This window comes from Lissotriton vulgaris, chromosome 2_2, assembly GCF_964263255.1.
Source record: "Lissotriton vulgaris chromosome 2_2, aLisVul1.2, whole genome shotgun sequence".
Lineage (NCBI taxonomy): Eukaryota > Metazoa > Chordata > Amphibia > Caudata > Salamandridae > Lissotriton > Lissotriton vulgaris.
Window position 1 is genome coordinate 90,275,530 of NC_141688.1, and position 12,860 is coordinate 90,288,389.

Sequence of the window (12,860 nt, forward strand, 5' to 3'; positions counted from 1 at the left end):
TATGCTGAATACATTTTTGTAGGTTTCAGATGAAAGGGCTAACACTCAGCCTAGCAAGGCCACGTTGAAAAGCCAACAACCATCAAAACATATGTTTGCTCAGGTCTGTTGCTAGCATTAAAACATGATGTTCCTACTTGTTTGGATGTTAAGAATTACTAAAAGCGTACACCTTATTTCAGTTTTTATGGGAAATGTGTCTATCTTATGTATTTAAACTGCACTAATTTTAATACTCTACTCTCTCTGCACATTTAAACCTCATATCTGTTAAGGCTTTATTCTGTGCAATGGCAGGAAGGAGGCTAAAGCACGCAGAGAATAATTCTCAAACAGGGACCAATACTGGCTGAAGCATAGCTGCTAAGACAACACGCCATTAAAAAAAGGATTATGTTACTTACCCTGTAAGCATCCGTTTGTGGCATGGGGTACTATAGATTCACATGCTCAGCATACTCCTGCCATTTAGTGTTTGATTTGGATCTGTGCAAATTGTTTTTCTTTGAAGAATTCTTGCAAGTCACGAGGTAAAGGGGCTTGTTTTTTCGGTGGTATTGTGCATGGGCATTGACTCCTTAGTTAGATTGTTTTCCAGCAGGCGGGAGAGAAAGGAATGTAAGGAATATGTAAGAATAAAGATGTCCATACTTAATGAGAATGTATCAGAGAAATGTGTCAAACGCAAATGGAATGGACAAGAGTTTCGGGAGGTGGGAGGGAGAGTTTGAATCTACAGCACTACATGCGTTGAACAGATGCTTACAGGGTAAGTGACATAATCCGTTCGATGGCATGTGTGGCTTTAGGTACACATTCTCTGCGTAGACTAAGCACAAAAAAAATACAGGTGATAGACATAATGCTGAGCAAATCAAACATTCGCTGCCCAGTCACAGATTTGGGTTTATTCCATTGTTATTTTGCTCAACATGCCACCCCAGCTTGGACTCTTACACATGCAAATCAGTCTTGACCCTCCTCTCCATGGGAACAGTCCAGCCCAAAATGACCGGTCAAGTCCTCCCTGGACCGGATACAAGCATCCGGGGACTGGTTTTGGGATGTCACACCCTATCAGTCATCAGTCCATCATTTGTTTGCGCAGCAATTTTCACCCTCAGTGGGATGGGTTGTGCCCAGACGTGGGTCCCTTGCTCACTGTGCCACTGGATTTATGCCTGCCTGGCTGATGGGGGGTGATAACCCCCAAACTGGCCCCAGGATGCTAGTTTCCCTGTAGGGAGGACCTGGCTTGGCAATTCAGGCTGGACTGACCCCATGAGAAGCAGGGTCAAAACTGATTTGCAAAAGGATAGGTCCAAACTGGGGCAGAATGGTGATGAAAAGATGAATGGATTTAATCCAGATCTCTTGACTGTGATAGAATGTTTGATTTGTAAAGCATTCATTCCCTCATTTGTTTGCGTTGCATAGACTTTAAAGAAGTCCCTCCTTAGAAGCTGTGGTTTGTGTCTGGGAGTTGAAGTAGTTTTACAAAAGGCATGTAGAATTGCCTGCCCTACATTGGCCTGTTACAGTGCTAAAACGTAGTCAAAGGGAAATCACTGGGTATGCACTACAGCAACTGCGTGTTGTATTGCTATATGGGTTCTAACTGCTCATCCGACCATTCATTCCAGCTATATCAAGGGCAAAATTCTTAGGGAAGGGAAGCATTAGATGAAGAGTTCCACACTAAAAAGTGAACGTTCACAATCTCTTCATTCTTTATAAAATTAATAACTTCAAAATTCAATTAAAAATCCAAAGAAAATTCTTTGAACAGGTACAATAAAATTTGAACAAATAGTTAACAGTTCATTACACACAAACACAGTATCACAATCAATAAAATTATACCACACAGAAGAAAAATAATCCTCACTAGTACAGTACATAAGCAAATAAATCCTTTTCACAAACCCCCTAACACTGCGGCCTGCAGATTCTCCTGCCACTACTCATATAGATCCACTGGCCCTTTCTTTGATAGTGGTGGTATAGTAGACAGTATCAAAAATACATGAGTATCTGCTACTCCCTTGGCCTTGTTTGGATTTTGGTAACAATTGCGTCGACGCGTTTCGGTGTTCTATTGCTTGATGTCATAACACCTTCAGACAGTCGCCACGCCACGTTGGATAATGGCTAGTTACCCATTGGTCTGATGTGATGGACTCCCAGACCAGGTAAAAAGGTGCTGGGTGGTCGAGGAGAAGGAGCGGGTAGTCACTGCTTTGCAGTGAAGGTTGCTACACGTACAGCTAGGGGTGTGGTGCAGCAGCCAGGGCAGCTGACTACGGAGCACAGAGTTCATGGTTCGATCCTCCGCTCCGGCGGCAGCGCAGTTCAGCACCATGTGACTCTTGGCAATAGCTCACTTAATTTCCACGACGTCCCCCAGTGCCTTGAGACCCGTAAGGGTGAATAGTTTGCACTTTACAAATACAGATGTACTTTTTACATTTACAGAGGCGCCTCTTCTCTTATCGTTACCGCCTCTGAAGGAGCCCCTGAAAAAACCATTGCCATTGGTGGATTGCCCTGCTTTTGCTGAGTAGTGGAGGTGTCTGCAATGGTGGATTTGTATCCGTCCCTGTAGCCGGAGCTGCTAAAGGAACCTCTAAGTGTAGGAGTTTGTAAGGCTCCCATAGCTTTAGCAGCATCTGTGTATTTTTTCATTGAGTCTTATGTGGCGTCCACATGTGGCCAAAAGATAAGTTCCTTGTCAAAGGCATGTTGAGAACTGCCTGCTTAACCTCTGGTTTAAAACCCGAACATCTGAGCCAAGCATGTCTCCTAAGGAGTACACTGGTTTTGACACCCATTGCAGCTGTATGCGCTGCATTCAATGCACATCTAATCAAATTGTTGTAATGGCCTAACTCACTGATACAATTTGTTACCCCCATTTACGATGCTCTTCAGGGGCATATTGTAGTAACTCCTCCATTTCATCCCAATGGGCCCCATCATAACGTGCAAGAAGAGCCTGGGAGTTGGCAATGCACCATTGATTAGCTGCCAGGCTGGTACTCTTACCTGCAGCATCAATACGTTTGCTCTCCTTTTGAGGAGGTGGCATATCCCCAGTTGCCTCACTGTTGGCTCTCTTATGAGCTGTAGTAGAAACTATAGCATCTGGTCGCACCGGACTGCGTATAAAAGGAGAGTCCGAGTAAGCCATCATGTACTTCTTGTCAAGCCGCGGGATATAACACGGGCACGTACTGGTTCTTTAAATATATCTTCAGCATGCCGCAACAAGGCAGAAAGCATGGGAATACACGGTCATTGTGGGTAGATGAGAGTATCAAAAAGGAAGTCTTGCTCTAAAGAGTCCTGGTATAGCAAGAGCCCCTTGATATGCAGCTGCCCTGCAATAATTTGCTGGTAATTACAAGCATCTCCAGGAGGGGAGGGCCGGGCTGGATATAGATCTGGATCATTGGGAGTGATGGGACCTGTATCATGTGTGTCCAATGGATCAAGATTCCCCCAATGGTTCTCTGAAACCATCATTGTGTGACTTTGGTGACCCTGGAGGCGTAGCATTAAGGGGGGGCATGATGTGGAGAAGAAGAGGGGGATGATGGTGAAGGCGTTGGAGGAGGGTGTGCAGGATGATGAACAGAGATGGTAGCCTTGCCCTCTTTTTGAGAGGTACTGGCACATCCAATGCATCCTCAAAAGTCAATTGCCTCTTAGGAGGAGGAGAAGCAATTATTCGCACAGTGCCTTCGTGTATATGGACCTTTCTCTGTTTAATGTTAATTCAAGGATTGGCTCGATAGGAGACATGGAAACTGAAGAAAGGTTTGAGGGTTTCATGTCCGTTGTTTTCGGAATAAAGGCTATGGAAGATAAGGAATGTTTTTTGGTTGGCACTGAGGGAGCTGTGGTCGGTTGCCAATTTGGTCTCGAAGGCAGGGTTGAGAACGAGGAATGTGATTGATCTGAGGAGAACGAAACAGAGGATTTAACCTTGGTGGATGTTTTTGGTGTATGGCCCGAAGGAGGGGCTTCCAAATGTTTTTTACAGATCAGACAATGGCCCAGTGGCAGTCCGGCGACTACTAATAATGGAAAGGGCGAGGGTTTGGAAGTCATTTTGGGTGGTGGAGTAGAGTCTGGGTCGACAGTACTCAAGCGCTGTACTATTAGGAACACATCTTCAGCACAGACGGTGTACATGGGATGGTAGGCCTGAGACGCGCAGAACCCTGTGGGGCATTCGGTTGGTGTCCGAGCCGACAAACTTTTAAGCGGCACAGCAATGGAAAAGCGGCAGCGGGATTATGATATCGTTGAAGACAGGATAGGACTGAAGACTCATACCGAACGGAATTGAACACAGACGAAAGGCACACAGTTCCAAACCAAATAGCGGAGAGAAAACAATTTAACAGAGGAGTCAATGCTCATGTGCAATATCACTGAGAGGAGGAGTCACTCTACCTCAAAAGAATTTTTAGGGAAAAAAAAAAGTTAAACAACTCCGAACCAAACACTAGATGGCAGGAGTATGCATAGCATGTGTTTCTACAGCCACACATGCCGAAGAACCTAATGTTTCACTTATGTTCATAGCTTGCCTCACAGTCAAGCCTCATCTTGATCTTATTTCGGTTCTTCAACTAAATGCCATTTTTAAAGTGCTTAAATGAGTACGTTCGAAAAATACACCGGTTCTGCTGCAGACTACACAGTAAGTACACCATTGATTATATCCACACAACACACTTAACTATTAACAGTTTACCAAAATTAAGGTTAAGGTAATATGTGTGTGTGTATATTATATATATATATATATATATATATATTCCACCAAGAAAAGATTAATGTCCGCACTCGCTCAATACATTAACTTGGGTTTATTTAACAAGAGACTGCAAACAATCCCCTTCACCTACGCGTTTCGACCGCAGGTCTTGGTCACAGTGTTACCACTAGTCCATCATTGCCTTCTAGTTTATATACCTGAGAATTATTAACTACTCTTATGTTGACAGGTATAACTGGATATCAAACACTGTTTTTTCTGCAAAACAAATGTTGTATTTCTTTATGTGTAACTTTAAAACTACCTGACCCATAATGCATCATTATATGCATTTGGATAGGAAGGTATATAAACTAGAAAGCAATGATGGACTAGTGGTAACTGTAGGAGAGTAGGGTCTGCAATCCTATGATCACCCAGATTTTTTGCTTTTGTTTCACTGGTTTACGACTTTCTCTGGCTGTGGGCCTGCCAATCAGACCCACAGCCTGGCTGTTCTCTTTCTAAATTACTTCATGTACCCTAGGTGCATCTACCAATTGGTACTGGGCCACCTTATCAGACCCTGTAACTCAGGGCATAGGTGTACCCAGGGCTACCAGGGGCTGCAGCATGTATTATGCCACCCCTGGCTGGCCTCCTAAATTTGACACAACTGGCTGCATGACAGCTGGGGCAAAGTCGTGTAATCACCCTTTGCTGTAGGTGTAGTATACCTATACCTAACCCTAAAATGGACACACAGATTCCTATCAGTCACTCCTATGGCAGGCCTTGACAATCCTGAAGGCAGAGTGCTTGGAATCGTGTGAGATGGTGCTCTGGCATGAGCTGAGCCTGTCTGCAGCTTGCGGAATCAAGTCCTAATAGCTGTTCCATGATATCGCATACCATATACTCTTAAGTGCATTATAATCCTCGCGGTTAAATGCTATCTTTGGTATTGCTTTATCAAAACATGTCGAGTAAGGTGTCATACGAATTGGAATACTAACCCCTCGCCAATTCTGGCGACGGGGTTAGCATTCCACCCTTCTAGAGGGACACGACATGTATGTAACTGTGAACCCCGGTTAAAGTTAACTGAAGCCTCAGCTCCACAAAATGGATGCTGCCACCACAGACACGAGTCTGACCCCCTGCAGCTGGGAGTCCTTCCAGCGAGGGGAGCCTGGACAAAGGGTTTCCTGTCAGGGGCGGTGCTAGCACCGTCCCAGACATGGTTTTGTGTATCCTGGGTAGGCAGGGCTTTACAGGAAGGTGACTGCTGAGTGGCACCCCGGTGCTCACTACGCATAGGCCGGTCTGAACCAGTTCCAGGGGCACACCAGCCCCTGGCCTGGGGAAGTCCGGCATGGCTGAGGGGTGTAACCACCCCCCACCTAGTCCCACCCATAGGCAGGACCTAGTCACCGGGTCAGCCCCCTTTTTTAGTATAAAGATGGGAGCGGGCCCCCTGTTAAAATTAGATCATCTTTGGAATCAAGATACCACTTTCTTCGAAAGGACTTCACGATTTCTTCTTCAAGATTCTCCCTTGTGGCTAAGGAGTAGTCACCCTGCATCCGCAGGCACCATCCTAAAGAACACTGCGGCCTGCTGCAAGTCCTTCATCACGAATCCGACGACCCAGCACGACGAGACCCGGCTTCCCTGGCACCTCTGACCTCTACTCACCTCTGCAGCAAAGCTGAGAACCGTGAGTGCGACGAGACCTCAAGGGACCGACGATCGCCAAGACTGCACGACATCTTTATTGCAAGCCCACCGAGTCTTCCCCTGGTGAGTGCTTTGGGGTCCGAGAAGCCCCAACCCTGCGCAGCTCCAGCACCCAAGATCAGCCTCCCTGCATCTCCACGATCGGCGTGGGGCCCTTCTGCTGTTTGCTGTGCACCGCGTTGTTTGGCTACTAGCCGGCTGGCTTGTGGCCTTCTGAACGACGCCCGACGACAACTCTTCTGCTGGTCTGGTTGCTCCAGGCTGGCCCTTGCTTCCTTCTTCAAGAGAGGCACCCCGGACCCTCCTGGTCCACTCCAGACGCCATTTTAGGTCCACCGCGTGGGCTTGAATTTGCCAAGGCTTTGTTGCCCAATCCTGGGTCCAGCGACGCCGACAGCTTCTATCTTCGTGGGACAGCTCGATCCTCCATCCTGGTCGCCGACAACGCCTCCTGGTCCGTGAGATCTTCGAGTCAAGCGTCACCCACTCACCTAGTCGAGGTGGCTACCATCCGGTGCCCTCCTGGTGCCCACTGACTACTGGCTAGTAGTCTCGAACTTGGTCCCCTCTGCTTTCAGGTGTCATCTATCTTCAAGATCCAGGCTTGGATCCGACTGAACTTTCTTCACTGGTCACCGGCCAGCATCTTTTCTTCCGGCTCCTGGTCCGTCTACGAGGATTCCCGACGTCTTTTCAGACCTATGCAGCTGCAGCCCCTGGGCTAGGTAACTTCGGCATTTCGGTGCCCCAGCATAGCCTCACTATCCAAGGGTCAGAATCTACTTTCGTTTTCTCCCTACCAGGTCGGGTTCGCCCGAGAACACTAACTTTCTAATTCCTAGCTACCATAGACTTTTGTCCCGCATCTCGCGTGAGAGTGCACACACTGCACCCGAGTCCCCTAGGCCTCCTAGAAGTAATCTAACGATTCCCTAGTCAAGTCCTAGCGATTCCAAAAGCTATTAGTACTGTACTTACCTGCTAGGAATTTCGCATTCCACTTTCAGAGTATATGGTTTTCCGTGCCCCTCGGGCATTTGTATATACTGTGCTAACTTAAGTATTTTTGTAAGAGTTTTGGTTTGTGCTTAGTACCCTGTCCTCACAAAGAGTACAGGGCTGTTGTGATCTTTAAATAAATAACTGTTTATTTTCATAACACTTGTGTGGTGTCCTTTCACTTGGTATTCAAGGGGTATATGTGTGGTAAACAGCTGGCTTAACGCGCCCTCTCGAGTCTTTAGCCTTAGACTGCTCGTATCCACGCTACTAGGATAGCTGGTCTATAAGGTTGACTTACAACCAATCATCAATAAGGGTTGCTGGACTGATACATAGTGTTCACTAGAATAGTGAGCACTGCATATCAGGCCACCTTCTCACATTGGTGAGCAGCGGTTGGGATTTGAGCTTGCTGTTGTTTTACCACACGTATCCTAAGAATATCTTGTTGAAAGATCACATAAGTACTGTTAGGTACATATAACTAAAGCTTAGAATACTCTGAGTTCTACTGAACCAGCTGTTGTAGCTCCTCAAGGCTTAGCACACCTTGGCTGCAACTCTTAGCAAGGGATCAGTAGGTAAACACATAGTGTAGGTAGGTGCATCACTTACACCACACTAGAAACAGTATGTCGGACAAAGGAGGAAACACTGAGGTTCCCCTTGTGTCAGTTGACCCTCCACAGGTCATCCCTTCAAGATATACTGCGCTTAGCTTCCATGAGTTACGACAAGTGTGTACCTCTAGGAAGATTAAGCAGGGGTCTAACCCCACAACTGCCTTTCTGATTGGTCTCTTAGAGACTCATGATGCAAGGAGGGCTGGTAACCCAGACCCTTCTAATTCAGATGGCAACATGCCCTCCTTACAGGGTCCCTTTGATGCCCAGGACCATCCTCTTCAGGAAGCAGATGATGCTGATGATGAGGATGATGATTTGGTATCAGGGGATGAGGCAGAAAAGGAACAGGTAGAAGTCAGCAGACTAACCAGGTCCAACTTAAGCAGACATGAGATGGGCACTAGGGGACCCTTGGGGCCACTCTCAGGTCAGCTTAACATTGGGAATGGACGAGATAGATCTCTATCAAGAGGCTCTATCAGATCCCTTCATACCAATGGCTCTCAACGTTCCTCTCAAAGGGGAATGACATCTCCCCAGAGGAGAATGTATGAAGCTAAGGAAAAGGCAGCCAATCTGAGGATTGAAAGGGAAGAACTTGCCCTGGCCAAAGAGAGGCTTGCCTTTGCTAGAGAGCAACAATTGAGTGGGACAGTCCCCACTGGTGGCAGCATTGTACCTAGCAATAGGGAAAGGAGTTTTGTCGCTCCTGTGTCACTTGCCAAGCCAGTGGTAAGTCAGGTGGCACAACAAAGGCCCCCCTTATACCAATGCCTGTGGTGGGGGTGCCCTTTGAAAGAGTGGGGATTGACATTGTTGGTCCAATGGAACCCCAGACAGCATCAGGGCACAAGTTTATACTGGTGGTAGTGGATCATGCCACCAGGTATCCTGAAGCTATTCCACTTAGGACCACCACAGCCCCTGTGGTGGCAAGGGCCCTAGTTGGAGTGTTCTCCAGAGTGGGCTTCCCTAAGGAGGTTGTCTCTGACAGAGGTGCAAACTTCATGTCAAGCTATTTAACTGCTATGTGGAAGGAGTGTGGTGTCAATTACAAATTCACTACACCCTATCACCCACAATGCAATGGGCTTGTTGAAAGGTTCAACAGGACCCTAAAAGGGATGATTCATGGACTACCTGAAACACTCAGGCGTAGATGGGATGTCCTGATGCCCTGCCTTCTGTTTGCTTACAGAGAGGTCCCACAAAAGGGGGTTGGCTACAGCCCTTTTGAACTTTTGTATGGGCATCCTGTGAGAGGCCCCTTGTGTTTGGTGAAGGAAGGATGGGAGAGACCTCTCAAAAAGCCTGCAACCAACATAATGGACTATGTACTTGGTCTCCGCTCCAGGATGGCTGAGTATATGGAGAAGGCATCAGAAAACCTTAAGGCCAGTCAAGAACTTCAAAAAGCTTGGCATGACCAAAAGGCTGTCCTGACTGTTTATCAGCCTGGACAGAAGGTGTGGGTGCTGGAGCCAGTGGCCCCAGCAGCACTCAAAGACAAATGGTCTGGGCCCCACACAATCCTTGAGCAAAAGGGAGAGGTCACCTACCTGGTGGACCTTGGAACTCCCAGGAGTCCCCATAGGGTACTCCATGTCAACAGGCTCAAAGCATATGTCGACAGGAAGGACATGAGCTTGCTCATGGCCATAGATGAGGGACAGGAGGAAGAGAGTGACCCTCTCCCAGACCTGCTCACTCAGAATCCTGATGATGGGTCAGTAGATGGTGTTGTCTTTTGTGGCAGCCTCTCTGAACATCAGCAGAAAGACTGTAAACAGGTTCTTCAGTCTTTCAGACATATGTTCTCTCTGACACCCAGTCAGACCAATTGGTGCACCCATGAGGTTGACACTGGTGACAGCCTGCCAGTCAAGAGTAAAATCTACAGGCAGCCTGATCATGTTAGAGACTGCATAAAAACTGAAGTGCAGAAAATGTTGGAATTGGGAGTCATTGAACCCTCAGATAGCCCTTGGGCTAGTCCAGTAGTTCTAGTGCCAAAGCCTCACACCCAAGATGGTAAGAGAGAGATGAGGTTTTGCGTAGACTACAGGGGTCTCAATGCAGTCACTAAGACTGATGCCCATCCAATACCAAGGGCAGATGAACTTATAGATAGATTGGCTTCTGCCAACTACTTAAGTACATTTGACTTAACAGCTGGGTATTGGCAAATCAGGTTAGCTGAGGATGCCAAGCCCAAAACAGCATTTTCAACCCCTGGTGGGCATTATCAATTTGTGGTAATGCCCTTTGGTCTGAAAAATGCACCTGCCACCTTCCAAAGGTTGGTGAATCAAGTCCTTACTGGGCTGGATGACTTCTGTGCAGCATATCTAGATGATATTGCTGTCTTTAGCTCCACCTGGGAGGATCACCTGGTCCACCTGAGGAAAGTGTTAGAGGCTCTGCAAGCAGCAGGCCTCACTATCAAGGCCACCAAGTGCCAGATAGGGCAGACACAGGTTGTATACCTGGGCCACCTTGTAGGTGGAGGCCAGGTTCAGCCACTGGAGAGCAAAATACAGTCAATCAGGGACTGGGCTCCCCCAACCACCCAGACTCAGGTTCGAGCTTTCTTGGGCCTGACTGGATACTACAGAAAATTTGTCAGGAACTATGGTTCCATTGTGACACCATTAAATGAACTGACAAGTAAGAAAATGCCAAAAAAGGTTCAGTGGACAGCAGGCTGTCAAAAAGCATTCGATGACCTAAAGCAGGCCATGTGCACAGCACCTATCCTTAAGAGTCCAGACTACTCCAAACCATTCATTGTCCAAACAGATGCTTCTGAGTTGGGTGTGGGAGCTGTTCTTTCTCAACTGAATTTTGATGGTCAGGATCAGCCCATTGCTTTTATAAGCAGAAGGCTGACCCCCAGAGAGAAGAATTGGTCAGCTATTGAGAGGGAGGCCTTTGCTGTGGTTTGGGCCCTGAAGAAGCTGAGGCCATACTTGTTTGGCACTCACTTCAAGATTCAGACCGACCATAAGCCCCTCTTGTGGCTAAATCAGATGAAGGGTGAAAACCCCAAACTGCTTAGGTGGTCCATTTCCCTACAGGGGATGGACTTTACAGTGGAACATAGACCTGGTACTGATCATGGCAATGCCGATGGGCTCTCCAGATATTTCCACTTAGAACAAGAAGACTCACCTGGTCAAGGTTAGCTTATTGTCCCAAAGTTTGGGGGGGGGTCATGTAGGAGAGTAGGGTCTGCAATCCTATGATCACCCAGATTTTTTGCTTTTGTTTCACTGGTTTACGACTTTCTCTGGCTGTGGGCCTGCCAATCAGACCCACAGCCTGGCTGTTCTCTTTCTAAATTACTTCATGTACCCTAGGTGCATCTACCAATTGGTACTGGGCCACCTTATCAGACCCTGTAACTCAGGGCATAGGTGTACCCAGGGCTACCAGGGGCTGCAGCATGTATTATGCCACCCCTGGCTGGCCTCCTAAATTTGACACAACTGGCTGCATGACAGCTGGGGCAAAGTCGTGTAATCACCCTTTGCTGTAGGTGTAGTATACCTATACCTAACCCTAAAATGGACACACAGATTCCTATCAGTCACTCCTATGGCAGGCCTTGACAATCCTGAAGGCAGAGTGCTTGGAATCGTGTGAGATGGTGCTCTGGCATGAGCTGAGCCTGTCTGCAGCTTGCGGAATCAAGTCCTAATAGCTGTTCCATGATATCGCATACCATATACTCTTAAGTGCATTATAATCCTCGCGGTTAAATGCTATCTTTGGTATTGCTTTATCAAAACATGTCGAGTAAGGTGTCATACGAATTGGAATACTAACCCCTCGCCAATTCTGGCGACGGGGTTAGCATTCCACCCTTCTAGAGGGACACGACATGTATGTAACTGTGAACCCCGGTTAAAGTTAACTGAAGCCTCAGCTCCACAAAATGGATGCTGCCACCACAGACACGAGTCTGACCCCCTGCAGCTGGGAGTCCTTCCAGCGAGGGGAGCCTGGACAAAGGGTTTCCTGTCAGGGGCGGTGCTAGCACCGTCCCAGACATGGTTTTGTGTATCCTGGGTAGGCAGGGCTTTACAGGAAGGTGACTGCTGAGTGGCACCCCGGTGCTCACTACGCATAGGCCGGTCTGAACCAGTTCCAGGGGCACACCAGCCCCTGGCCTGGGGAAGTCCGGCATGGCTGAGGGGTGTAACCACCCCCCACCTAGTCCCACCCATAGGCAGGACCTAGTCACCGGGTCAGCCCCCTTTTTTAGTATAAAGATGGGAGCGGGCCCCCTGTTAAAATTAGATCATCTTTGGAATCAAGATACCACTTTCTTCGAAAGGACTTCACGATTTCTTCTTCAAGATTCTCCCTTGTGGCTAAGGAGTAGTCACCCTGCATCCGCAGGCACCATCCTAAAGAACACTGCGGCCTGCTGCAAGTCCTTCATCACGAATCCGACGACCCAGCACGACGAGACCCGGCTTCCCTGGCACCTCTGACCTCTACTCACCTCTGCAGCAAAGCTGAGAACCGTGAGTGCGACGAGACCTCAAGGGACCGACGATCGCCAAGACTGCACGACATCTTTATTGCAAGCCCACCGAGTCTTCCCCTGGTGAGTGCTTTGGGGTCCGAGAAGCCCCAACCCTGCGCAGCTCCAGCACCCAAGATCAGCCTCCCTGCATCTCCACGATCGGCGTGGGGCCCTTCTGCTGTTTGCTGTG

General features: G+C 47.9%; 1 protein-coding gene across 2 annotated transcripts in view; it reads right to left on the minus strand.

Annotated features, from left to right (window-relative positions):
* The window catches only part of CLK3 (CDC like kinase 3), a 372,256-nt gene that overhangs the window by 249,690 nt on the left and 109,706 nt on the right, over nt 1-12,860 (minus strand). The window lies entirely within an intron of this gene.